Source organism: Lepisosteus platostomus, chromosome 2 (assembly GCF_059453375.1).
Source record: "Lepisosteus platostomus isolate fLepPlt1 chromosome 2, fLepPlt1.hap1, whole genome shotgun sequence".
In the NCBI taxonomy this organism is placed as follows: domain Eukaryota; kingdom Metazoa; phylum Chordata; class Actinopteri; order Semionotiformes; family Lepisosteidae; genus Lepisosteus; species Lepisosteus platostomus.
The window spans coordinates 71990397-72018354 of NC_142612.1; the positions used below are offsets into that span (position 1 = coordinate 71990397).

At 37.0% G+C, this 27958-nt stretch overlaps 1 long non-coding RNA gene across 2 annotated transcripts; it reads left to right on the top strand.

Moving 5' to 3' along the window:
* The first annotated feature begins 1482 nt into the window (after nt 1–1482).
* On the top strand, nt 1483–27822 carry LOC148677025 (uncharacterized). 2 transcript variants are annotated; one of them, XR_015929535.1, is made up of 6 exons: nt 1483–1626; nt 13576–13708; nt 16513–16615; nt 25077–25268; nt 26381–26509; nt 27210–27822. It is a non-coding gene; the product is annotated as an uncharacterized LOC148677025 (long non-coding RNA). The 2 variants fall into 2 exon arrangements; XR_015929536.1 differs by lacking the exon at nt 25077–25268.
* The last annotated feature ends 136 nt before the right edge of the window (nt 27823–27958 follow it).

Genomic DNA, 27958 nt, shown 5'->3' on the forward strand with positions numbered 1-27958 from the left:
CTTGAAACAGCTTATCTCACTATTCAACAGAAAAAATAGCCACTTGCGGTGCAAAGTGCAGGTGGGAGTCCCAACTAACAGAGGCCAGTAATTTCAGGGTGAGAACCTGAGGCCACAGACCCAGATAAGTTCCCATGTATCCCAGCATGCTCTCTAGAGGCTGACATCACAAGCCCCACTGTTTGACTGTTCGGTGCCCCATCAAAGCCTGATGAGGGCTCTGCAATTCATTTCTTCTATCCTCTAAAAAAAAGTGGTACAGTACGTTAGGCTCCACCGCCAAAATGTTGTGTCTCTTCTTTTCCTTTCAGCATGGCATAACCTATACCTGTTGCATTGGGCGATGTATTTTGGGTAATAATAATGAGGCGATATCATGTAGATACTGAAGAAAATGGACTGGAGGCTTAAGATGAAATTAATTATCATCTTATTGATGTGGTTGAAACTACACATGGTTACAGGAGGAGTTCCCAGTCCTGTTCCTCATGATGCACACACCTGCTGGTTCTCTTTCCACTCGAGCTCATTACTTAATCGAATCCTTAATTGAACTGGAAGTTGCTTGATTGGGACTTTTGCACTTTTTCTATTCTAAAATTGGAGATCTTAGGTTATGAGACGCAATAGTTAGCGACACTGAATTACAAGGTGATATAGTGCAGCAGCCAAATATATCAGGTTTATTTCAGTTGGTCATGAAGGATCAATTATCAAAACAATGCCAAGAAATTTGTAGCAATGTCCAAAATCTGCATGCTTTTTTGTTCTTAAAAAACGTTCATGCAAAAGAGTTATAGCTACAGTATATTAGGAAGCTCAGCATGGTTATTCGGGATAGAAAAAACAGTGACAACATTTTTCTACTAATTCCTCAAGATAGCACATTCGCATTTAGAGCATATTGCAACAAACATATTAAAATGTGTAAAGGACCAGTCAGCTAGAATAAAAATTAAATGTATTTTAGGCATCCAAGAAAGCACATATTATATATGTGAAACAATTGTGTTAAAATTCTGTCAATGGCTTGGGAATGCTAGCCATGGTTGTGCTTGAAACCTGGTGAGTCGTTAGGAGAGTTTGAAGTTTACGTTTTTGGATTAGGACTGTAATTTTAAACACATCACTCTGGTATTATATGTACATGCATTTTCAAAAAATGTCAGACTAATATTTGAGTAAAAATAATCGAGCAAGCCTATATAATAATCAGCATCCTTTTTGGAATCACAGCATTTATTGTGTAAACCTAAGCCTTTGTTTCTACTATTCAAAAAATGTTAGTCTAATTACTAGAACTTAAAGAGTCATTTAAAAAGTATCTCAAACTGTCTCAGGGGTAAAGCATTCCTTTCTCAAGCATTTGCAGTAACATTTTTGTTTCTCAGTGAAAAAAGATTATTGACTTAACACCTGGACAACATTTCGATGTACAGTACAAATGTGAGTGAGTAGGTATGCAAAACTTAGCAGTTAAACCATTTGTGCTCCAGTCACTGACACACACTGACCTCAAATACTTGGCAGAACATCAAATTCCTGCACCAAACAGTTCCAGCACACGTCTTAAGGAAACCATCACTTTAACAAGACCGCAGCAAGAGACAGGCTACAAAATGAAAGGTCTGTAATTTTCATACTTATATATTAAAATTAAAACTGTTATGTACTGATTCCATTCATCTTTAACTGGCATTATATTTGTGGTGTATATATGCAGTAAAAATATACCTTTTACTCATTAGTAGAGCTATAGCTCAGAAATTGTTAAAGCGAGACAATTCCTTTTTCTTTATCAATGCAACCCCAACCAAATCTTAGGCAGACAAGGGTTACTGAGTGAAATTAACTTGAAAGAGGTTACTTGCACAGTTCAGGTCTGTTGATGCAAACTAAGAGTTAATACATTGCACTTCTATTCAGACAGGTAAAAGAGGGTTTTGGTATTATAACTTTTGGCCCAGTAGTTGAGGAGGAAAGATCCCTCCTGTTAAAATGCAGAAAAGTATCAGCAGATTTTTCCCACCCATGTAAAAGTCAGTTAAAAGCTGTTGTCTCCAACTGTGCCTTTAAAGCTCAGAGGAGTAGACAGCCTTACAGCAGTAATTGTAGCTTTGCAAAAACAACTCATTAGGACATGTATTTCAGAGAAGATTTAAGGGTACTCTTTATAACTTATGGAAGAGAGGCACAGACAGGCTGACAGATTCCAGTTCTATAACAACCACTTTCTATGGTTCAATCAGCTGTTTCTCCTCAGGAGAACTTTAAAAAGAAAATAACAATTTGCTGAATAATACAATATGAAAAAACAGAAAGCCATGCCATGCAGTCTGGTAATGAGTATATTCAAACATGTGAAGAAAAGTTTTAACTACCCTTTATAGAACACTAGGTGTGAGAATATTGTTACTTTTTGATACAGTAACGTGAGTTTGAAAGTCTATCATGTATAATGTACGCTATCTAATGTAATGTATTCGCTTCACATAATAATAAGAGTTATAAATAAAAATCATTTTTTAATCCATAGTAAATCTAATTTAAACTTTGCTTACATACTGGAAAAATATTTTGAGAGCTGTCTAATGCCTGTATTGAACTGAGCTGTGAGTGAAAACAGAATATACTTTATTGGAAGTGAAGGAAAGGTCAAGCATGGTGAATGATTGGCTCTTATGGAAGACTTCTGGGAGGTGATGTATTGAGCAGTGAGGTCAAGGGGTAATCACAAAAAAATATTGCTGCATAAAACACACATATTGACAGTCTCTACAGATGTGTTTTTTTCATCAACTCTGCTTTAGCTCAAAGGACAAGTTCTTCTGTGCTCATTTCGATGCTCTCAAAACTATCAGCGAGTCTGGTGTTTATTAGCATGTATTAGCAGCAGTGACATCCTGCATTTTGCAAAGTTTAGCACATTACAGCTGAAACTACCTTTCCTCATAACTACAAGACCCAGCTGCTGTGCAGAGCTGCTGATGTGATGTTGGTTTTTATTGTGTTACGTACTGTATTGTATGTGTACCACTAATCACTATTTCACAGATCATGTATCTTCTATGAATGCATTCAGGGCACTCTAATTCTTAAAGCTTCTTCAACTGCATTGACACATTATTAATTTTCAAAGAAGGATGGCCAGTAGCAAAGAGAAATTATACTGTACCATAAAGTTTAGACGGCATAAATCTGGTTCAAAGAACCCCCCCAAAAAATAAAAGAAAAATACTGTCCAGTAACACAGTGACTCAGCTGTTTTTGGTTATACAGTACATGCAAAATAAATTAGAACAGTAAAAAGAATTCTTCCTCTGGCATGGAATGGTTTTACCCTGATATCAACTTAAAAAAAAGCAAACAAAAATGCAAGGTCTTATAAAACTGCTAAAGCACAGATAAGCATGATGAGATATACTTCTGAGGTAATGACTTTCATTAAAAAACAGAACTGTTGCACAATCAGAGGATGCATACAACCTCCACTATAGCAAAAAGATTGTACAAAATCTCTTTTTGAACATCTAGCTCCAGGTCCAGCTCCTGCTTCTAGGATAAAAGGTTGCAAAGTAATTCTCTTTCACAGAAATGTCGACACATCACAGAGTAACTTTCTCTGTCCTATATCACCGTCTACATCAAAGCACGAGAGAGCGATCTGCCTCCAGACACCTCAATAATTACTCAGCAGGGACCAATGCAGACAGTAAAAGTGATCAAATATTCATGAGACATGAATCATTAAATCCAAAGTAAAAACAGGAATATTGAGAACAAGAGTGATATTTTATTGAGTGCCCAAGTCATGTTGTCATGGCCTGCAGTAGAGTACAATAACTATGATTGCAAGAGTGACATATCTGACATTTATCACCTTAAAATACTAAGGTTTTTAACTAAGGAAACATCATTTTCTGATTCTGAAATACTATCAAGAATGAACCTAAGAAGAATAAAAAAAATAAAAAGATAGTTATTCAGTTTTTGCCCCTGAAGAGAAAGTAGCATGAAAAAGCATTTCAGTGGTGCTCTTGTTTTAATAGTATATTCTCTGTTGCTTAGTATAGGACTTAGGACAATAAACATCCTGAGGCATATTCTCGTCAGATGCTAGAATTTAAGAAAATCCTGGCCTGGATAGTACTTGAGAATGAAATTCAAACTAACGGAAGTGGTACTGGTAGACCAGTAGGTGGCAGTCTTCTCTCCGGCCTATAACAACTATAATAACAGGTAGAATGGATTTGAGTTTTTTTTAGGAAGAATGATACTAAGCTGTTGGGAATCCAACCTCCAGTTGAAACCACAGCTATCCTTGTCTATTGGGGATTTCAATGACTACACTAGCTATATAATTACATGTTTATTTGTTTAAATTGTTCAAAGGTACCAGTAAAATTTAAAATGCATTAGACATATTTTGCATGCATAAGAATAAACTGGAAAATACAGTGAATTTAATCAAATGGTTTGCACTCTTTAGAAATGCCCCTTTTCTATGAAAGCTCTTAGCCTGACCTTGTTAGACCTCAGAAGCTCAGCAAGGTTGGGTCTGGTCAGTACTAGAAAACTCGTCTGCTTGAAATTCCATGCCGGTTCTCTGGTATGGTGACGAGGAGCAGACTGTATAGGAATAGGGTCATAGGAGGTGCCACTGATCTTAGGAAATGTTAAACAGAGATGCTCACTGAATAAATGTATTTCCAAGTGTAAAGGTGTTAACCCCTTTGTCCTGTCTAAATTACACATTGGGCTTCCACAATCTAGCTGCCCCAAATCTCCCCCAATTCACTATCTAATTGGTGAAGTAATTTCTCTCTTCACCATCTTTTCCACCTTGCAATGGGTTTGCTTACCCAGGTACGTGCTGCACATCATTGGTTTATGAAAGAGATCCCCTTCCTAATACATTAAACTATTAATACATAAATACAGCCTACAAATGCAAGCAATTTGATAATTCAATAATTATTATTCATCGGACCATGTTTATCACAGTAGCAAAATGTTTTTATTAGTGGTAGGAAATATTTGATAAAGTACTCGTACTGTAATATCAAACGGTACACTCAGATACATATAAATTAATGCATGGATAAAATCTTCTTTATCGGAGATTTTCCATTTATTTTCTAAGATTTTCTCAAACTACAAAGGTTCCTGCCTTTAATAATGCCAGAGGCCAATGAATGAGAGTGTATTTAAATCTGAAAGCTTTATGACATGTGAAATTGAATCTTGTTTGGTGTATAAAATTGAATTAAATGTTGTTCTCACTCACTATATAGAGCTTTTTGCATGTAGAATAGATACAGCAGTTCTGCCACACTAGTGCAGTGAAATTGCAAGAGCTGATTAATATTCACCCCCATAATTTACAGCAATCGCAAGTTCTTAAAAAAAACACAACAGACGTCTAAAGGATATCCTCGTAACACGCATTTATATGTCTGCTTCACTGAGTGGCACTGAACACTTGCAATGTCTTGCTGAAGTGCCCAAATAAGGGTGTAACACCCTTCCATGAGTGGTAACTCTGACTTTACAGTACATAAGAAAACGATGGAATTACAAGGTCTCCCAAGCGCAGTCATATGACACATTAATTCACATTACTTTTAAACTACTTGTTTTATCTCTTTTTTTACTAGAAAATCCTGTAACTTTGAAGTATCCTTCTTGATGACATCCATTGTTCTTTAATCTGCATTTTATTTTGATTACAGTGATAGCATAACAACCAGAAAATCAGACAAGACCATCTGGTTCTAAATAACACAGGCTAACCATTGTGACAGTAAAGTGTTTTCCAACAAGCTTTCTTCTTTTAGAATAAATCCTGAATAAATGCCAAGTTGAATTTGGAATGAAACTAGGTAAGTAGCTCAAGGTTTCACATTCAGAGATAATTATCCTATTGTGTCAACCTGAATGTGTATCAGAAAAGACCATCTCCTGTCCTTGAGGGCTGGGTTCTACTGTGTTTCTTGGGTATCTGTAAATCATTACCTGGAAATATAGAAAAAATAACGAGTTGAACAGGGTGATTGGCAATTTAACTCGAATTTGAAAGTCCCTGGCCTTTACAAAATTGTTCGCTTCTGATACATATAGATGGGCTTTGGATCAATACTTAACCTCTCACTGTAACCTCTCATTTTCAGTGCCTCGCCTTAAACAGTTTATCAGAAACATCACACAAGCTAGAATTAATCTCAGACGACAATCAGCAACAAACGTTAGGTGAAGTTGCTTCACAGAAAAGTTGTCATTTGTAACTGCTACCAACCGAAGAGAGAAGAGAACGCAATTAGAATTTATAGTGGAATAGTGCCCATCCACCTGTGAACTCATATCATTGATGCTGTTCTTTGCCCAGACAATCAGCTTGCTGTAAGCTTTTTGAAGAGCCTCAACCTCTGTATTATATAATGAAATTATAAGGTTCTTGTTTTTAAACCCCATCTTCAATCCATTTTCCAGCTTCTGTCTGTTAATCCTCAATCAAACTGGAATAATGCAGAGTCATGAGAGGGAGTTGTTTTGCAGACACTGCCAAACACATTCAGCTTGATCAACAAAGACGTTGCATTCTGATTTGTTCAAGCCGATTTTTAGTAAGGATCTTAAACACCTGAGAAGACAGGCACATAAAAAAGCTGTCTTTTCAACAGGACACACCAAAGAAAGATTTATGCAAGATCGAAGGGATTTTGCGGACTCCATTGTTCACTCAAAGAGAAATAATTTTTCTTTGAAAAACATTCATCACAGCCAAGGCTAGAAATGTTTGAAAAAAAATATTGACAAAAGCTTTAAAATAGTTGTGCACTGTATTTGATATGATTGTTTTTACATACAGTATAAAGGGGGACAGGCTACATCTAATAAAAATAATTTCAGCTATAGGATTATTATCATTATAATAATCACAATTGTGTTATACATAAGTATATGTTATGTTAAGTTATGTACGTTATGTTATACAAAGAAGTGCATGATGCACTCATTGTGACTAATATGTATAACTATTTTCAAAAATGTTTGAGCCAAACAGCCGGTAAGATTTCACCTGTTAATCAGATTTCAGTCACCTAAAGATTTCAAGCACTCAGGAGTTAATTAAGACCAAGCGTGACTTTAATCTCACCAAGTATGAACTTAATCTTCACACAGTGGAAAAGCTGCAAAGAGGAAAAACAGAAGGCCCAGTTAGAAAAACACTTAGCATACAAATTAATTCCAATTATTTCATTCTAGGTGGATCAAACCTATAGTTGTATATATTGTGCATAGGGTAAACTTCATGCATATGAATTATTAAAAGTTACATTGCATTAAATAATTTGTGGAAGTTATTCAGATGGGATCCTAAAATGGTAATATCCTAATAAGGATATCCTAAGATGTTAAGATAATACCCCAAGGACTTTCCTCAATGTTAAAGTCAAATATCTTCAATACATTTTGGATTCCACCCATGTCAGGAGTCGCCTGAAGTTTAGGTGTTTTGTCATTAAAGCAGTGATGGACTAAATCTACAGCAGCACTAAACGTACTTAAAACAAAGCAACAGGACTGGAAGAACAATAACAAAGAATGTCCAAATGCATACAGAAAATATAGTCAATGCAGCAATGTATAGTCTATTTTTACACTATACTCTAGATGTATTAAACATATTATTTTTTAATAAACCTTTCATAATATGCACCACTGTGAAAAGGCAATACTTGGTTGTAGGCATTACATTAATCTTAAAAATCAATTCAAATTTGGTTTTGCTCCAGATAAAAAATGGGGCATGAGCAATCCCGAGTAAAAGAATTATTGTCACGGTTGTAAGTGCCACTCAAGACGGCAAAGCCTGCATCCTTCTCCAGCCATCTATGAAATGACTATCATCTCTGTCTTCCTACATTTCTCCTGTGACCTTTTCCCACCTAGGATGTCTGATCATGCATTCTGTTCAAGTCCACATTCTGCATGCACAGAGTGGCAGTACAGATAGGGTAGCACGTCCTCTCAAAATCTATAGGGTTTTGCTTTGCTAGAACAAGAGTGGCTGTTTAAAAATAACTACGAAAAATGAAGAAAAGAATAAATGTAAAGAACATTTTAAACCCTTGTATTGCTTGTAAGGGTGTAATACAAGCTGCTATACTTTCCTAAGCTTTATAGGACTTTAAATATTTCTATGTATCTTAAAGTCTTGTTTTCTTATCTGCCAAATCTGTTATTCCACTGGGTTAAATCTAGTTTGTACAGGTAGCTGGTTTGGTAGAGCACAAATACATCAACAAGCCAATACCCTGGCATCTCTTAAAAACATCAGGATTCTTGGATAAATTAGCTACTTAAAATATAATTAGATGTAACATGATGGATGATAGATGTAACAAATAATCTTCTTTCATTTTAAACCATTCTTATAGTCCAATCATTATTATACTACTCCAACAGGCATTTATTTTGTTTATCAAAGACATCTACAATTCTAGAATCTATTCACAATATCAAACTTTAGAAAAACTCCAATGTATGGTACAAACAAATAGCCCATTTGTGATTTATCTCTGATCAACACTGATCAACTTTTGAATGTTATTGTGCACAACTAATATATAATATAGCTCATATACGTTATTAAATAAACATGTACCTATTAAGTTTAAATTCCTTCTGAATAAGTGGTGCACACACAAAACGTAGAAGCCCTATACAGTATTTCAAAGTTTATTATGTATGTGAAGTATTTATTCAGAATTTAAAAAATCATTGAAATTAAAATCTTCTGAAATCTGTTCAGGGGCCTTCCTTAAGTACTTCGTTGTTTTATGCACGATTGGACTGTACATGTAAGTCTGAGGGGTTTTTTTTATATGAAATTAGGTGCAGGGAATTCTGAAATCTGTGCCAAACACTGTTAATTAAGGGGCATTGCAGTACAGCTCATCCTTCATGCCTGTCCAATTACTGGGCTCTTTCCAGGTAAACAGTTAATTAGCACCAGTTGATAGGAGTTTAGTTATTGCATGCTGGACACATGCCACAATACAATTCAGAGGCATTCTAAAAGCCACATGTCAGGAAGAGTTTCTGTCACCTCTTGACCCCCCAGTTCAGAAGTACAGGAGGCTCCAATAATTCAGGCTTTTTTCTTGCCAAAATTGAGGGCCAGCCTACTTTCTCCGTCTTTTGTCCATTAAATACCACTACCAGTTCAAAGCTGGCAAGCCAATTCAGGAGCCAATTGGCATTAGCAGGCAACAGTATTCAGTGCAATAGTATATGTCTGTTAGCTTAAAAAGCTTGAAAGAAGAAAAAAAGCTAAACACTGCCGATAATAAATGACAATGAATATCTGGGTTTTGTTGCTCTTGCTTAGCCAGCAATAAAAATAAAATTCTGTATTTCTGTAAAGTACAGTGCTTAAATGTTCTAGAAAGGCAGATGTTGAAGTACTAATTCTTTATTCTTGTAATGCGTACAGTTGAAAAGAAACAAAAACGTTTTCCCTTGGGTGAATTGTTAAAGTGCAACTCTGAAATATAAATCATCATGTGTCTCTCTGCTCTTCTGCCTTCAGAAGTCTGTTCATTTTGCTGACAAATCAGATGAAAGCTACAGAGAATTATATAGAAAAAATAATTTAAATGCACAAATCACATGACATTAGTATAAAAATACACATGACATCACACATCTTTAAGGTCCTTAAGGTATGTTGATGATTTACAGTGACTGACTTTATTGTCATACTGTATGCTTGCTTATCTATAATGCCTTTTTTCCCCCTTATATCCTTATATGATCTTGTGAAGTGTAACATAATTATAATAACAGCAGGAAAGTGTTAATGAGAAGCCCAGTGCAACCTCATTGCATTCATAAAAAAAAATTAAATAGCCAGTATCCTTTCTTCACCTGTGCATTAGTGTTGCCTTAGTGTGTGCATGTAAGTGAATGGAGTCATTTTTATGATGGAGAATCTCCTATTGACCCACGAAGGATTTACAGTGGTCCCATTGCAGTACCATTTCACAAAAATATTTTCAAAACATTTTACATACATGATTGTTTTCTGATCTTTAACAAGTATCATAATGAGTATGATTAGTAAAATAGATTTAAATTGTACCTCTTTTTTGCTTTTTTATGTTGAGGCACCATTCTGATCTGAATCTTGTATGCCTGGTTATAGTTAATATTCTGAAGGACACTGGCTCTTAGTTCTTAGTCAGGCCCTGGGTGCAACCAAGTGCTAATGGACTTTAATTTGACCTCCAGAGCTGCTTCCTAATCAATGCCCCTTTCTGCATGGAAATTAGTGACTAAACAACTCACCGAGTCACACGTGGGCCTATTTCAGCCTGGCCCAGGAGCTGATCGATTTCGTGATGGAAAAGGCGGGTATTGATCATCGCCAGCATGCTGTTAAACAGCTCTCTCACGATGCGCCTCTGTGTGGAGGAATCCACTTCAGCTTCTGGAAGTGAAGAGAATGAGATAAACTGTTTATTGAGCCTAACAAGGAAACCAACCTGTATTTTGAAATTCTCATGGCTAAAATGAAGGAAGATAAGCCTCACTGATTCAGTGAGCTGCAGTAAAACGTGGTGAAGGTGATGTTTATGTTTTCATTACTCTCGGCAAAATAATTGCCAAACGAAAATTGGTTTCTCTCAGTGATCACTTGGGCCACTCAGCTCCTGTGTATATAAGGCGTTTTGAACTGTTTTGTTCTGCCAGAAGCCTTCAAACACAAAAATAAAGGACCACTTTGACGTCCGCTAGACTGTGTGACTGTAAATGGCTCTGTACTGCATTCATGTACTAAAAGCAATCCAAAATAATCATTCATAAGCATAAACATGTCCTAAGACAATGTACTGTTTTGGTAATTATTTTAGTAATGATCCACTGATCACAATGTTCTTACAGCTGCATACTACTTACGATGAGATGTGTCAGTGCTAGCAGTAATTGCAGCTGTAGAAGCATTGCAATATACGTACTGTAGATGGAAGTATCAATCTCGTGAGTGAAAGCAGGGACACAAGCAGGTACAACACCATCATGCCATTTCTGAAAATAAGAAATAAGGGTGAAATAAATGTGTTTACTAGTTTAACACAAATTCTGAAGAGACAATAGTTTAAATGAAAATATAAAGGAGCACACATGCATATTATGTTTAATGAAGTCTTACTTGGCTTTAACATATCTTTGGCAAAGGACATGAATGACTGTGGTGGCAGATTCTGCAAAGGGAGGTGAAAAGAGTGTGTGTACTTTTCACCTATGACAGTATCTAGAATCCCTGAGGCAAAGTAAGGGCTGATCAGTTAAAGAGCATCTCAAATCCCACAAGACAGAATTGAACCATATTAAGAAGTATGAGTGAAAGACATCACTCTGCAGTTTACAGTCAGCTTAATCCATTCAGTGTTTTCAGCTACATTACCTCCTCCAAGCTGTAGTCCTTAATGGACTCTACATCGTAAATGGCTGTCTTTGAAAAGTTTGATATGTAAGTTAAACTGAAAAGCAACTCTGTGAATCATCTAGCAGAGACTGTTACTTAATGGTTATAATGTTTTCCATGACGGGATCACAGTTGTGACCCTCATTAATGGTTGTGGCAACAGGCATATGTCCGTGTACCCCTATGAATTCCAATGTTCTCCTTCATTACAGCCCTGGTGGAAATAATGAATGCAGACAGATAAAAAGAGAAATCTAGTTTCCTGCCATGCAGTGCCTATCAAATTACTCTGGAAGGTAACTCTTTGCTAGTATCACAGCCTGCAGCGGGAATGTACTATATATTATCACCGTCTAATTATCAGAATTGTGGAACCTCTTATTGCAAAGTTCATTTAACACACATCATGTGACATTCTCCCACAGACAAGCCCAACCTAATGAAACGTGTCAGTCTTAGAAGAGGTCAGGAAATTCAGATTGATGAAAGGGAAAACTTGCTGGCTGAGCACAATCTCAACATCATTGAGCATCATTATTGTACACTGCAAAAAGTGAAAACGTCAGGAACTTCATTACTGTACTTTGTTTTAGTTTCATTTCTCCAGAATGTATTGACAACAGCAATTATACAGCAATTTCCTAATATAGTATCACTTATACTAGGCCTACAACCAGGATATACAGTATATACTGTATGTCATCTTGTAATTATTTTATTTTGTTAGGGCTTTTTTTCCTGTTTCAGAAGAAAGAACTTTAGTAAATATCTGATTAATCGATAAAGATAATGATTTCTTTTTTCTGGGATTAAGGGTAGCATGGGTGATTATATTCAGGGGTACAGTAATTATCATATTGTTTTATGTATACAAATTCTTGTACCTTAATAAACAATAAACATATTGCTAAAAAACAGCATCTGTAGTCAACCCTTCTGTATAGAAAAAGTGTTTATGACAGGAGGTTGCTTGAGAAGAGCACTGATACTGTATATACTGTATTAACACAAACAGGGAATAAATAAAGGCCATTAGCAGCCCAGGATGTCACCTTTAATTGATTCTCTCAGTTCACAGTTCAAAATGTGCAACAAAAGCATTTTATTTTTAAATCATATTATAATGATATAATCACATTTTATCATTTAACTTGTACCTTTTTTTTCTTTGCCTTGAGTACCAAAGGTTATAAACAGAACACTGAAGAAAATATTGATTGATATGTATTACTGTATATGCAAATCAAAATTCTTTCACATTATTAGGAGTGGCAGTGATAACAGCACTGAAATGTAAACTAAGAGCTCTGATTGTCCCCTAACGTGAATAACCACAGGAGGAGAAGTCTGAGCTGTTTATCTTACCTCTGAGAGCTTTAACCTTGCCTACGGGTATGAAAGGTCCCTTTCCTTTCTTCAGTTCAGTCCAGTTTATTGTCATATGCACAAGTGCAATGAAATGCTTATTTGCATGTATGCTCCAATACAAAGACATTGAGGAAACACCCAAAAACAAACATTTAACTTGCTGTTGCTGCTGCTGTTCAGTAACATACAACTTAAAAAAACACCAGTGTGAGCCAGTGGTGGGAGTAGAGTTCAGTAATCTGACAGCTTGTGGGAAGAAACTGTCTCTGAACCTGGAAGTTCATGCCTTTATGCTCCTATAAAGCTTACCAGAGGGAAGGGGGAAGAAAAATGAGAAACCAGGATGACTGGTATCCTTAGCGATACTTCCAGCCTTCCTGGGACACCGAGTTTTGTTTGATCTAAGAGGCACAGTCACTTTCAAAAGAACAGCTAGCTTTGATCATCATTTCCTACAAGCTGGGGATTCATACCATTCAAAAAAGCAAGGGGTTAAAATACAATATGAAAGTAAAAATATTCGCTTTTGTGATGTTATCTACTGCACTAGTGAATTAGCAAAGCAACTCATAGGGTAACTTCACTGACTGTCTAATTGCAATGCAGACAGCTGATGCTTACTGCACAATGCTTCTTTAGTACAGTATGTCATTCAGCTGCCAAAAACTATGACACAATTATGAACATTTTTACATTTTTTTGTATTTTTATAGGTCTCCAATGGAATGCAGAGGGGTTCTGATGGAGAGATATAGAGATATAACCATCCTCCTTGGAGCCATTCAAGCAAGGGAAACAAGGCCAATGTCTTCAATTTTATTTTGAAGCGATGTTTTTAAAAGACCAGTGAGTTTTCCATTATGATGTCTTTTAGTCGGTCTGTACTACTAATTATTGCTGACAAAGATCACAGTCTCCACCATTTAAATCTATCTAATAATGATATGTATTCATAGGCTAAAATGACTTGAGGTAATTAGCAAACTTGTGGAGTGCCATGTGCACAGTATTTAGCTGTCCACAAAAATCATTTAGACAACTTCATTTCACAGCTAATTCTGTGCCTAGAGGAAAGTTCATTGCACTGTCGTTAAAGGGTATTAAAGCTGGCTGATAACTCAGTACAGGTTCCAAACAATGCAATTATATTCATTAAACTCTTATGAATATGTATAAGCTATTTATCCCCAGAATTCCAACACAATGATTATTAAATTGACTGTCTAAAACTTGCAGCACAGATCTTTGTGCATAGCTTACAAATACTCCCATGAATCTATTGTGAAACAAAAACAGTTTTGACATTTGTGTCAGTAATGGATAATTGCATTTTAAGTAATTGTATAAATACCTACTGTATATACAGCAAGGTATGGCTTGCCAAGACACTTTTGTATGGCAGAGAAAAAGAAGCTCCCTGTACTAAAAACTCCCTACTAATAAATTATTCTATTAGGGATGAATAATACACAACCCACAAAGGACTAAGGGCATATAATTAAGTTATCCCTATTAAAAAACCCAGGTATTTTATAGTATATTTATTTTTAGTTAAATTATTTAGCGAAAATTTATACTATGATATATTTCATAGTATATTTAGCTATACACTATGTATAAATAAATAGTATGTTAATTGTATTATACAGTATACAACCAATTTGCTCAATCACTTGCCAACATTTGTGTCTATCAGTGGTACTGTTTTACTGGTTCTGCTCTTATCTGACTGGCAGGCAGCATTTTGTTTCCTTTGGTCCTTGTAAATCCCCCATTACCCCAGCCTATCACAGTGTGCCATAGAGTTCAGTCTTGGGTCCATTTCCTTTTCTTATTTATACTGTATGCTTCCTCTTGGTCAGGTTATAAACAAACAAGGTCTTCAGTTTCACTGTGAAGAAGATTTTAGTTCTTCTATTCAATCCAAGATTAAAAATGTCCCTTTTACCAAGGTCTATACCTGATCGCACTACATTCCATCTGTATAAAAATATTTGCTTTTTTTCTTATTATTACCTTTTAATCTATTTTTTTTGTCTTTTATTCATCACTATTTACAGCGTCCTCAGGTTTGGAAAGCTTTAAACATTTTTAAATAAATACTGTATGATATCTATTGCCTTGCATGCCTTTGACTATTTCCTGAAGGGATTGGTATACTGTATGTTTCAGCTGTGTGCTACAGGAGGAAGCAAAGTCAGTACTGAAGAAAAACAACTGAAATGTCACAGGATCCAGTTGCAATCTATCACCAGAAACTGATGGCTATTGGGCAGTTGGGTATTTAAAAGGAAAGCAGAATCTGTTAATTTCTGCAAAAGGCAAATTTTAACAAACAGATGCACAAGGCTTTTAATTCTGATATGGAAAGCCCATCCTCAAAAACTATTTTAATTACCTGCCCAGGTCTGAAACCAATTAAAGTAGAACTGCAACGCTATATTTCAGGGTTCAGCACCAATGCGTTCATTTCAAACCACAACAAAAGTAAAATGTACACAGTAACCTAAATAGTCTAAAAATAGACTACATTTCCAAGAATGAACAGCACCATATTCTGCGATTCAGAATGAGGCCCTATTACATTGTAAACAAGCAGGCTTGTGAATACTGTACACCTCTTTTAATCCAATAGAAATATTGCTCTCGACTTCCAGATGGTTTTGCTGACAAATACTTGTCATACAAATCACTTTGGGACATTTCTGCAGTGAAATGTCTGCTGCAAAACCTGTACTTATTTGCTCATACCTCGCATTACATTAGTCACTACAGTGACTAGTGAGCAGGAAGGGCTGCTTCACGTTGCAATTCATACAAACTCTCAATCTTACCCGTGGTGAGACCAGGGGTTTGTGACAACATGGTGACTTACAGTACTTCCACAAAGTTCACAATTTTGTGCTTATTCCGAATTTGTCAAATGTTTCTAAACTGCCAATGAACTTTAATACCAAATAAGCAGTTCCTGGTAATTGTGTTCCTTGGGATCAGCACAATGCATAGCATTGTCATTCCTTCAGAGGAACTGTTCTTTCTTATAAGATATTTGTATACTAAGTCAAATAGCGTTCTTGGAGAGGGAGTACAAAATGAAAGTCAGAGATGAAGGAATACTTTGGCAGCACTTAAGACTCACCAATTATCAAACAGCAAATTTGTTCTCAGATCCATATCACCTTTGGTAATCTTTCCATACCTCACCAATCACTTCTGTAAAACTGGGAAGGCTGTCCATATTCAAATTCACTGTGCTGTTCATTTTCAGTGTATTTTCTGTAGGGCCTATGGGGAGCTACAGTGGATCTTGGACAAGGTGCAGCCTTAACGTAAGCTGTTATCAAGCTTACTGTCTCTTTTGACTCACATTTACAGATGGACCATTGAAAAGTGCAGTGGGAGGATGGCTTAGAGAAAAGTCTAACGTGCCACCCAGTGCTCTATGTGATCTCCCCACCCTTCACAGTGTTGAATTCCCCAAGTGCCCTCTGGGTCCAGGTTCTTCCACAGGAGTGTGCCGAGTGAAATATTACTCATAGGTGAGCCTTATTGTGGGCAGAGCATAAAGGAATGAGAGGCAGTCAACAAGGAGCAAAAAGGTAATTTTGCTAACCGAAAGAGAGTGAAAGCTGCTAGCATTTTCTCCACAGAAGAGAAGACATGGATAGAAAGAGAGAGGAAAGCCGCATGTCCCTAGCAAGAAAGAAGAAATGAGAGACCACCTGAAAACAAGCCGCGAACCTGCCAGAGAGGGTGAGAACAAAGATCCTCCCCAAGAAGACAGAGACCAGAGAATGAGTAAAGGATGAATAGAGGATGAATAAAGTGTCCCTTAAGAGGCGAGAGAAAGCCTAACTCTTTTCCATTAGACCTTTGCCTAGATAGGCCTAGGTACCTACTGTACTCTCTAGCAGCACTGTCTAAAGCAATTGGGTTTATGTTTGATGCTCCAGCCACGAATGTGCTAGGTTCAGAGAGGACACAACCTCTTAGCTGCTTACGACCACTGTCTGAGAAAAAATTGACTTATAAGGAGCATCTCACTTCATCGTTTTACATCACCAAAACCACAAAACCGTTACACAAAACCTTTTATCGATAAAAAAATACTCAACTAGAGCTTCACAAAACTGTTTTCAGAACAGAAAAATTATTCAAATTATGTTTGCGCGCCGCGTAGGCGCAAGCGACCACGGTGTAAGTCAATATTTACTTTTGAGTCCTGCGTCATATTTTATAGTTTTTTACCAAAAAAAAAACAAAACCTTTACAGAACCTGTTATCAATCGAAAAAGGATAACCGGAGCTTTAAAAAAAACTTGTTTTTTTTTTTAAAACACCAAGGCAATCAATCATAAAGATTTTCATTTTATCTGATGATGCAAAAAAAACTAGACTAACCCATCTCCAGACCTGGAGGAAACTGAACGTTATTGGCTTTGGAACTGATATTTGAAACAGGACCGCCAGAAATAAGGTGATCTGATTGGTAAGAAACGCTGTCATTCATTGTATTTTCGGCCATTCAGATCCCTTAGGGGGTGAGACTTCCTCTAGAAGCCTCAGGCTGCATTCCACCTGCCTTCTAGCTGTCAATCATTGACTCAGAAGGGGTTATCAATCAGTTTCTTATCAGTGGTCCTTTTTGTCACACCAGAATGCAACTCTGAGGTTTTTTTGCAATGCCTAACAGCAGAAAAAGGCTTTTCATATGTTTGTCTGCTGAGTGGACACATTAAGAAATAAAATAAATTTGACTGTTCACACTCAAAGCCAAAGGGGGTTTGCTTCAATTTAAGACCTGAACCAGGCTCCTGTTATGTTCCGCTGCAGAGATATAACAAAATGTATAAGGGGAGGAAATTCCAGGCGGACATTGACTAAAAGGGTCTTGGACAGTACTGTGCTAGTTGTTATGAATAATTATGGGTTCTATGTTACTGTGGTGGACATCCTTTCTTCCTTCAGATCTAAATCCCTGGAGATCTCGACATCTTTTTTAAACCCTCCCGTTCTCTAACGGGATACTGATCAATGACGTTTTTTAAGAAACAGCTCAGTTAAATCTGTTATGTCAATAAAATTATTGTGGATTCTAACGGCACAAAAAGAGAGCTCTTGTGGATCTAGAGATGCAAAGCTGGTTACCTCTGCTCTCTGATGGGAATGCTAAACAGGCCAGGGGGTTGGGGTGGGTGCTACACCACCAATAGCCGCTGTGTGTTTCTGAAGAGGCCTCTGCTCTGACAAAGGTAGAAATGTAGCAAAGGAAATGAGGAACTGTGGAGTGGACCGCTTTAAGCTTGTACCACGGGTTGCTTTCGTTTGCACTTGCCGAGCTATTTTAGCATAAGGGACATATTAGCACTGGAATGTGCACATTAATGCAAAGTAAACAGTGGCATGGCAGGGGTATGTGGTAACGTTGTTCTCAGACTGTGGGGAATAAATACTGAGAGTGCAAATCCAACAGGTCTTAATTTAGAGACCACTCTCAAAAAAATCAATAAAAGCCACTGCACTCTGACATACTGTATGTGTTCAGAGCGCCTGGTCCTGCAGCCTTTAGATAACAAAGTGTGATTCTAGATGACAAAAACAAACACATTTAAATTGAAAAGCATTATAAAATTTTATAAAAAGGGTTCTGCATTACAGTACATATATTAACAATAACACTCAAATACTTGCTGTAAAATCCAAATAAATCTCCTAAATCTTTAAAAAAAACAGAACTCATCTGCAAGGTAATACAATAATAGCCATTCATTATCAGAAAGTGGTTTATTCCTGAGACCCAAAGCCTGTGCCAGAGGCAAAGGGCATAATGCCAGACTACACCCCCAATAAGATGCCAATCCATTGCAGGACAGACACACACAGGCACACTGGCACAATTTAGAGATACCAGTTAACCTTCATGTTCCTGGCAGGCGAGCGGAAACTCAAGTGTACAGTGACACTACAATTCGTTTCAGACACATAATTCCAGGTTTAGACAAAGTTTCTAAGTTTTGGAAGTCTCTGATGATTCATAGTAATGAGGTATTAACTGTGTCCAAACATGTGCTATGAACTTTCAATCTGCTCGTGGCACAATTACATAGTAAAAACCTTAAACAGTGTTTTATATGTCATGTTACATTTGAGTCATTGGATTCAAATGAGTGTGAGAGATGCATGTGAGAGACAGTAGATACATGCTAACAGCCTGTTTGGCTATAGTAAGTTTGTACTACGTTTGACTCTAGCACACATGAACACACAGGTAGAATGATAGAGAAAGCCACTCCTGATAATACATTTTAATTAAAGAGCAATAAACTCTGTCTGGGTGAGTTAAGGTTTAAATTAGGCTCCTGTCTGCCTTATTTTATCATATCAAACCACCTGCCAGTGGTTTTATGTATCTAGTGGACCAATTACAGTTGTCTCCTACCATTTACGGCATGTCAATATCCTCTCTCCTAGGTAAAATATCATGAAATGTAACCTCGACACCCTGAAAAAACCCTGAAAATGTGCTTCAGTATTATGTGTATGACTTAGATTAAACTCAATACTGTGTCCATCTTCCTGAGAGCAAGATTTGCAATTACAGTGTATGCAGTTTCTTCAAAACAAAGCTACTGTATATTGCATTAATTGTTGGCACAAAAAAGTAGATTGTAGATCAATAACTGGCACATTTCTAATGAAAGTACCTTGGGCTTTAAGAGGATGAAGGTTACAGTTTAATCTATGTGCCAGAGAAGATGCATTATATTGGAGAGACAAAAACAAAAGAATTATCCCAGGTTTGAGAGGATGGGAGATATATATGTACAGTACCAGATGAGTCTGTATATGATTTTTTAGGTTAGGTTATGTTAAGGTTAGGGTTACAGGAACCATTAAATATTGTCTGCAGCTCTATATTTTATTACACTTTAAATGATGAAATTAAGATAATTTATACAGTAGAACGAGTTATCTTACAAATTTTGATCTGTCTCAGTTTTGGAATACAATTACATTACAATGCAATATACAGTACAATAGGAGCAGCAAAAAGTCTAAGAGAAAAAATTGAAGATGGGGCAAATTATAACTAGTCCTGTAGTTCAGGTGGGACCCAGAATCCAGCATTGAGCGCAGAAGATGTCTCAGTGGTGTGGGAATACTAACCCTAACCTAGCCTGGGTTTCAAAAGAGCAAATCTGCAATCTGTCTCTGAGCCCTTGAAACATCAGATTTCAATGTGTTCCTCAAGCCCAAAAATATGAGTCTTAAGTGATCAAAACCACTGAAAAACCTACTGGAAAGTTACTTTCTTCAATACCGTATCTTCTTTAGACATGTTTTCAATAATCTGAAACAGGCGTTAAAATTGGTAATTAAATGAGGCTGCATTTAAATTCAGAGCAGGGTTAGGGTTACAGGAACCGTTAAAGGTTGTCTGCGGTTCTGCGTTTTGTTCCATTTTAAATGACGAAATTAAGAGAGTTTACACAGTAGAACAGGTTATGTGATACTGTACATGAGCAGCAAGAAGTGTCCGAAAATAAAAGTTGAAGTTAGAGTGAAATTACATCTCGTCCTAAAATTCAGGACATGGGAATGCTAACCATTCCACTCAATACTTTTACTATACAGTGCACTATAGCAGAAAGTGTCAGAAAAAAAACAAGTTGAAGATACAGGCAAATTACTGTAAATAGATATATTAATACAGAAACAGTCTCCCTTTAATGCTGCCGGGAAGGAAGGGTGAACCGGAGCACTTTCATTTTGGTTTTTTATCTCATAGATGAGTTATCAGTTAGAAGAGGAGGGAGAGAGAACATCAATAGCTTGAATCGCATACGGACCAGCTCTGTCTAGAGAAACATGAATTGGGATGAGCTGAGCAACATTCTAACAAGTCTTATATGGAGACTCATCATATGAGAAATCTCTATGTTGCCTCCCTGATATTACAAACCTGGAATTGATCCTGGAATGAAGACTATTAATATACAGTTCTTTGGTATTACTATTTTAGCAGTGAGCTACTACTACTGTACATCACTCAGAGATTTCTACCACAGCTCAGTAAATAAGCAATCTTCAAAAAACTGAAAGAGGTGTAGACGTAATGAGCTATACAAATTATGGCTGATGTCAGAATGTGTCATATAAACATTATGTATATATGCAATTACTTTCAAATAGGCAGAACAAATTATTTAGACTATACAGTACATTATGTCATTAAGTATTGTTCCTGTAATTAAAAAGGCATTTCCTTTCTCTGCTCTTATATGCAGCAGTGCCAAGGTTCCCTTGAAACAGATAAAGCACATTTATCTTTTGGATATCAACAGGGTTTGAAAGGGATTGATAAAGTATAGATTAAGTTCTCATTTAAAAAGCTTGTGCAGTTTCATACTGTATGTGACAGATACTAACCTCAGTTATTTGTCTTTGAAAGCAAGCACAACAGAATTGCTTACCTAATACTGGCATACTGGTATTTTGGTCTTGAAACTCTAATGTATACAATTGCACAGGGCTGTTTTTAAAACATGCTTCTTTTGTACAGCACAAAGGCCATGTCAACCAACCAATGATTTACTATTTTCCAATAAAGCAAACTGTTACTCTTTGAAATACAACCCCACTTTATCCTTGTGACCAGAGCTCTTAGTGATGTCAAAGGCTGTGATTGTACTGTAAATACATTGAAATCTGAGATTGGATTCAGGTCATAAATTCATTCCTCCTGTTTGTAATTCACACAGTGTATGTACTGTAATTCAGTGACATTTGGCCTAACGCGACTGCCTGAAGTGGCCACAGGACCCAGCATGAAGAGTGAGGAATGACCAAGGGCCAGTTGCAAATGTGCAGATAGGGTGAGGAAAGACAAAGTTTTCATATATTCTAGTACATACTACTCATACTGCTTAGCAGCTTTGCTGCTGCTTTTTCAGATATTTTCCAGGCGTCTGTAGCTGTAAAACAGCTCTTAAACAGCTGCTTTTTTCAAAGCATACAGAAGGTAGCCAAGAAAGTCCCACTTTTAACACTGCTTGTCACTAATTTATATACTGTAGCTTTTGCATTGATTTCCCAAAGGCCTTCACTGTGCAGTAAACTCACACAAAAAGTATGAGCTAGTAGAAACAGCAGAGATATTCCAATGATCTGATGGCTGACCAACAGTGAAGCTGCCTCCTGGGAGAAGTCCATAAAAGGCTGAGAGGGTCGGGTCAGGTCTGAAATCCCATTGAGCAGCATAGAAAGTTTTTTTTGCCAGGATAGTACACTTACAGACAAGACACTGCTGCTCACATCTGACAGAAAATAAAATCAGTACTGGTTAACTGAATACTTCTTTTTTAGAACAAAATGATAAAAACTGGAACTTTCATGAAGGAAATATACCTATTTGCTTAAAACCTCCAGAGTCCAATCAATTAGTCTTGAGATCAGTATCTCTTGTCTGGGAATCAATCTTTTCTCTTTTCTCTTATGGTGTGCTGCATGCTTTTTAGACAGTTGTCCTACCTCTGCTTCCCTAATGCAAGTCTTTTTTTCCTCCATAAAGGTAAAAAAACAACAGCTACATTGTTTTAAATTTTTGATAGAGCACTTAGTGAGATGGACAGAAATTTAAAATGCACATCCTGGCCTTTAGTGGCTTTTTTTTTCTTATCGTTTTTGAAATTGCTGAGAAAATTGCATTCCCTCCCTGATAAAGCCAAGTGGTTTCACGCCATAATGAGTTTTCCTGGCCTCAGAAACCAACCCCTAAATAATTCAGCGGCATTGTATGTTCTGGACATTACCTGAATACTCATATTTTTCTTCAGGTAAGACTTTCTGTGTTCAACAAAAACAACCTATACCTTAATTTCATCATAAGCCAAAATAAATTAATTACAGTCATAAATCAGCAATGGCAGTAATGTAGTTGTAATTCAATAATAACTGATCTAAACTCTCTGTTATTCTACCTTGACGTCTTGCAGTAACTCAGTAGTGATAGAGGACTAAAATGTACAGAATATGGTGGTCATTCAGCAATGATTGTGGTCTCTGCTATACTGCTTGCTATGATAACTCAGTAATGACATCTACAATTAAAAAGAATATTAAGTGTTTAAAAACTGCATGTTATACATACTGTATGTACTTGTTGATAAAAGGCAGGCATTGTCCCTTATTTGTCACTTTCTACACACTGCACGACCAGTCAAAAAGACTTCTTTCTGTTTTTCAAGTCATGTTGGGCTCAATAAAAAAATTCAAAGGCATTTCCTTGGCCTTTATGTACACTTTTCTCCCCAAAAGAGGCAAGTAGCAGACAATAATGATAATCGTCAACATATGAAACATCTATATTATATACCTCAAGACTGGAAATAAAAGAAAACAACTCAGAATTCTCACCAAAGATAAAGGTCACAGACAAGGTATTAAAAGAGATGAAGCTGAACTAATGGCAGGCAAGAGAACAGCAGAAAAGGCTGAAACTGTCTAGAAAATGAAAAAGGCTACTTACTGAAAATGGCTACATAACAAAGCAGAATATATGATAAGACATCAATATATAGTACCATTTCTTTCAAGCAGGCCATATATTTGAGGTTTTTTTATGAAACTTTGAGTGAGAAGATAATTCTCTAAACTAAGTGGCTATGTGTTTGCAACTATGAGATGATAAAGTACATCACCGGGCTCCATCTGAACTTAATATTCCGAACATAATTGCCTGCCAGGCACGGCTCACTATCTGGTTCTCCTGGCATTAGGTCTCACATTTGATCTCGATCCAGACAGTACCATTCAAGGATTTACATTTCCATGCTGTATTTTTAATACTTCAAAATCCAGATGATCAGACTTGCATTACAGTGGAAGCGAATTGTTCTCTTCCTGAATCCTTTTGCAGCTTTGTTGCACTGCCCGGTTTAGGAATCAGGGCCTGCTCTGCTGCTCTGCTCATTCTGTTTTCTTCTGTAAAAAATGAACAAATTAAAGAAAATTATTTCAGGACCTTAATCGTTAAGTGTTTTAACAAACCACTGTGAAGACGAGCAAAGTCACTTAGCTTCCTGCTGAGTGCAATGACAGAGAAATGAGTCAACATTTCCCTGTTACTGGAGACCATGCACTGCCTACTTAACTGGATCAAATCCCCTGTCCAAATCCATTATGGCACAATTTCAAAAACCACCTAGCAATCACATAAATTACTGTGCTGTATTTTTATTAACTTTTTATTTTCCCATAATGAAACATGTATTTCATTTTTACGGTTAGCTCATGCTTCGCAATATTAAAACTGTTGCCACACATTTAACCGACCAGAATTTCTTGCTTTTGTTCCATGTTTAGTTGTTTTTTGTTTTTTTGTACTGTAATACTACTTCTGGAAAAAGTAACACCAAGGTCAGTCTGAATGTTTTTGAGCTATAAAAATACATAATAAACCTGAAGATTAAATTGCTAGCAAATGTATAAATATTTTCATTGTTATTTATTTTCTTCATATTTGTATTATTTATAAGCAATTCAGGGTTAAAGTTCATACAGCCTTATAAATGTTTTTTTTTTTATATGGTGGATCCTCACTTCTTAAATTATAGAATCTACAAAGGTTACATTATAAAGCTCCACAATAAGATGACAGTTCCATTCTAAGCAAATAATGGATTTTCAAAAGCAGTTTGAATGGATGTTTCTGCATATTGGGACAGGGTGCGAGTGGGTGTTTCTTTCTATCATGACAGGGCTGTGTTCAGAGCTTATAAATTGGGTTCCCTGCAGTTTTCCACTTGATGGACAAGGATCCAGTAGCTCTGGAAGTTGAGCTCCCAGCTTGTACAAAAGGGACAGACCTGTTACATTTGTGCATCATCCAGATTCACTTTTCTTGTTTTGTTAAAAGCAGGAGGTCAACAGCCATGCTGTTCTTTTGCACTATACCCACAGTGTTATGTGCTACCGGCAGGTTACATGGTAATTGTATATGGGTCAACAGGTGTGCAAGAAGTCTCCACATGTATTCTGTTACAGGATTTAACTCAGAAATAAAGCCTTTAACAGTGTAATAGACTGTTATACTAATTCCAAAGGAAGTGCTTAATATAATTTTTTCTGTACCAACCCTGGCAATTGGATGACACAAAACTAAAGATTTTCCACACCAGTTAATTTCGATTCCATTTATATTTCTCTTTTTCAGGGTATCGCTGGGTCAGCCAAGTGCGGCCACAAGAAATGATCTTCCGAAAATGATTTCCTCCTATGTTTTTTAAGCAATTTAAAACCAGGGGAGTGTCATGTAACAATCACTTCTAACTAGGGCAAAATCCCCCAAAAGTACAGTCGGGACAAATGAACATTGAACAATTCATTAGTGTGGTATGCATAGAAGGTAAGAATGATTGTATAATGAAAGAGAGGAATACAATTGGTATTGTAAACACAGGTAAATGTACTGTAAAAAATTTATGGTGTTCAGAAGAAAGAAGGTGGAGATTTAAAACATATTGTGCAATGAGGCTTACAATTATTACATACCATAATAGCTATTAATAATTAAACTTTACTAAGCATGATATTTCTCCACAATCCACACACCTACTTACTGTCATTTTCCAGGGTGAAATCACCTGGCCAAGACAAGACCCAGACAGACTTCTAACAGTGAGGTGATGAAGCCCAGCTCTCACACTCTTCACTGCTTGCTTGTACTGAAAGCTGCCTGTTCTTTGAGCATGCCAGATGGATCAACAGCACCCTGGGCAGACTAATCTGGCCGTCTGATCTTTAGGAAATGTGGTGAGAGAGACTCAGTTAATGGTGGGGGACATTCAATTGTCTCCGGCTTTTAAAATGCTCATGCGGCAGATCAATCTGTAAATAAATTAATAAAATTCAAAGATTACTAAAATAATGGCTGTCTCAAAGAGACTGTGGTAGCCCCCTGCAGGGTATTTTAAATACTACTCTCTCTTGCTTTCTGTGGCAATGGGTGTGGGTTTACTGTGTCACAAGGGAGTATTGTGAGGCTGTGTAATAACACAACATTCGAAAGTCTTACATAGTGTAGGACCTGTGAAACCAGCCTTTGAGCAGAATTTCTCAGTTCAGTGTTCATGCTGATCTAACACTAAGCTGGATTTCACCTGTTTCAAGGTACTTTAAAATCATTTATATACAGTATATTGTCTTCGCCTTGTGGCACAACATGGTATTTTTAATAATTATGTTTTAATATACAACAAATGAAAGTGTGATTAATTAAAACATCGAGGAACATGCCTAGCAGGAAAGGACCCAGTAATGTTTCTAGGATGCGTTACTGTGAAACACAGACAAAACGAATTTACTGTATGACAGCTATTAAAGACAGCTATTTACATGAGGCACAACATTCACGTGTAAATCTGTAATTTAATTATGGAATTGTCTCAGAGCAACACAGGCAATGTGTTATCAGTAGTGCTTTGAACAACGACAGAGATTGTTAAAACCTTGTTCCAGCTCATAATCAGCAGCAACAGCTGTGGCAGAGGATCACAGGAAGAATATTATGACATAATCTCGCTCCCAGGGTGCTGCCTGCAGAGAACTCAGAACAATAAAAGTTTCCACTGTCCAAGACAGCACAAGGTAAGCGTGGATGAGTTTCCAGAGGAGGGGCAGGAAAGGAAAAGTAGTTTAAGCCAAACTAAAAATGAAGAAGAAAAAAATATTATTTCACTATTGCACTTGTCACTGTGCTCCACTAGCTCAGAAATGGGATAGATACTTTTTGCAGGAGGTTCAAACATTAATTCTGTCTAGCTTGTCTGTCTAGCTTGCAAAGACTAACACTTGTCTGTGTAAATCTCTTTACACTATTTGCTTACCAGCCACGTTCACATTCGAGCAGTGCCAGTGCTATGTATGTACAGTATATATACAGTATATTGTGATTTATTATATCACAGAATGCAGTGGTTTTCACATTATCTGTGACGTGGCAGTACTGTATTTTGGTTTTTGATCACAGCATAGCAGCACTGCCGAAAATGTTCAGCCCCATCCTTTCAAAATATATTATTGGTGTTACTGAATCACAAGGAATGTATCACTCACAACTGCCACAGATTCACAAAGTTATCAGGAAAATGTCCTTCTTTTTGTAGCAGGTGCACTAACTTAATTAAAACAACATGACAAGTAAATTCATTCTGCTGATTAACATTTGTCATCAACCTCAACTGGGTACTACTGTAAACGTTACAGACTACTAGAATCCAGGCTTTATACAGTATCTGCCACACATGCTCTGCACCTGGTTGAAAAAGCTGTCCTATTCTTCTCACAGGGCCTGGATAAGCATGTGCCTATTTCCTGATCTCCGAGTCTTGGGTGCAGTGTGTCACGCCAGCTCACTGAGACTCATGTCTGGTGAGCAAGTCGCCCCTGGCATTGCTACAGTATACCACACATCAACTCCTCTCAGAAGAAAGCCATAGTTACACAAGTACTGTAGCGTCGAATGGATGAGCACGCAGGATGGGCACAAAGTGATGTGACAGGACATGATCAATGTACTGTAGCACTCTGAAGTCACTACCAGTAGAGTTCTGCAGCACACAGACACTCCTACCAAGACATGCACCCTTGGATCTCCCCCTCGATCTTGGAGAGGTGTCATGACCCATGGTCTCCCAGATTGTGACCTGTCATTGACGGACAACATTTGGCTGTGACATCTTGCCAATACAGAGACTCCAGTCTGTGGACAACCTAGATGACAAGCAGTGGTGTTCTGACTTAGCCCAGCTTTCAGCTTACCAATGGCACAAATGCATTGCTCTCCTGATAAGCCGGGGATATTGGTTTGTTTCTGCATTCTTCTTTCTTTTCACCAGGCTTGACATTAAGAAGGTTAGGTCTAATTCCCTGAATCCAATAAACTCTCTCTAATGATGTGATCTGGTGCTATTCCTTGACTGAATCAATATCCAAAATCCATATATTTTATTCTTTTAAAAACATGGATAAACATAGATAAGTTTCTTTCGATGGCCAGTATACATTTAAAGACTTTGGCTTAATTAATTAGGCACT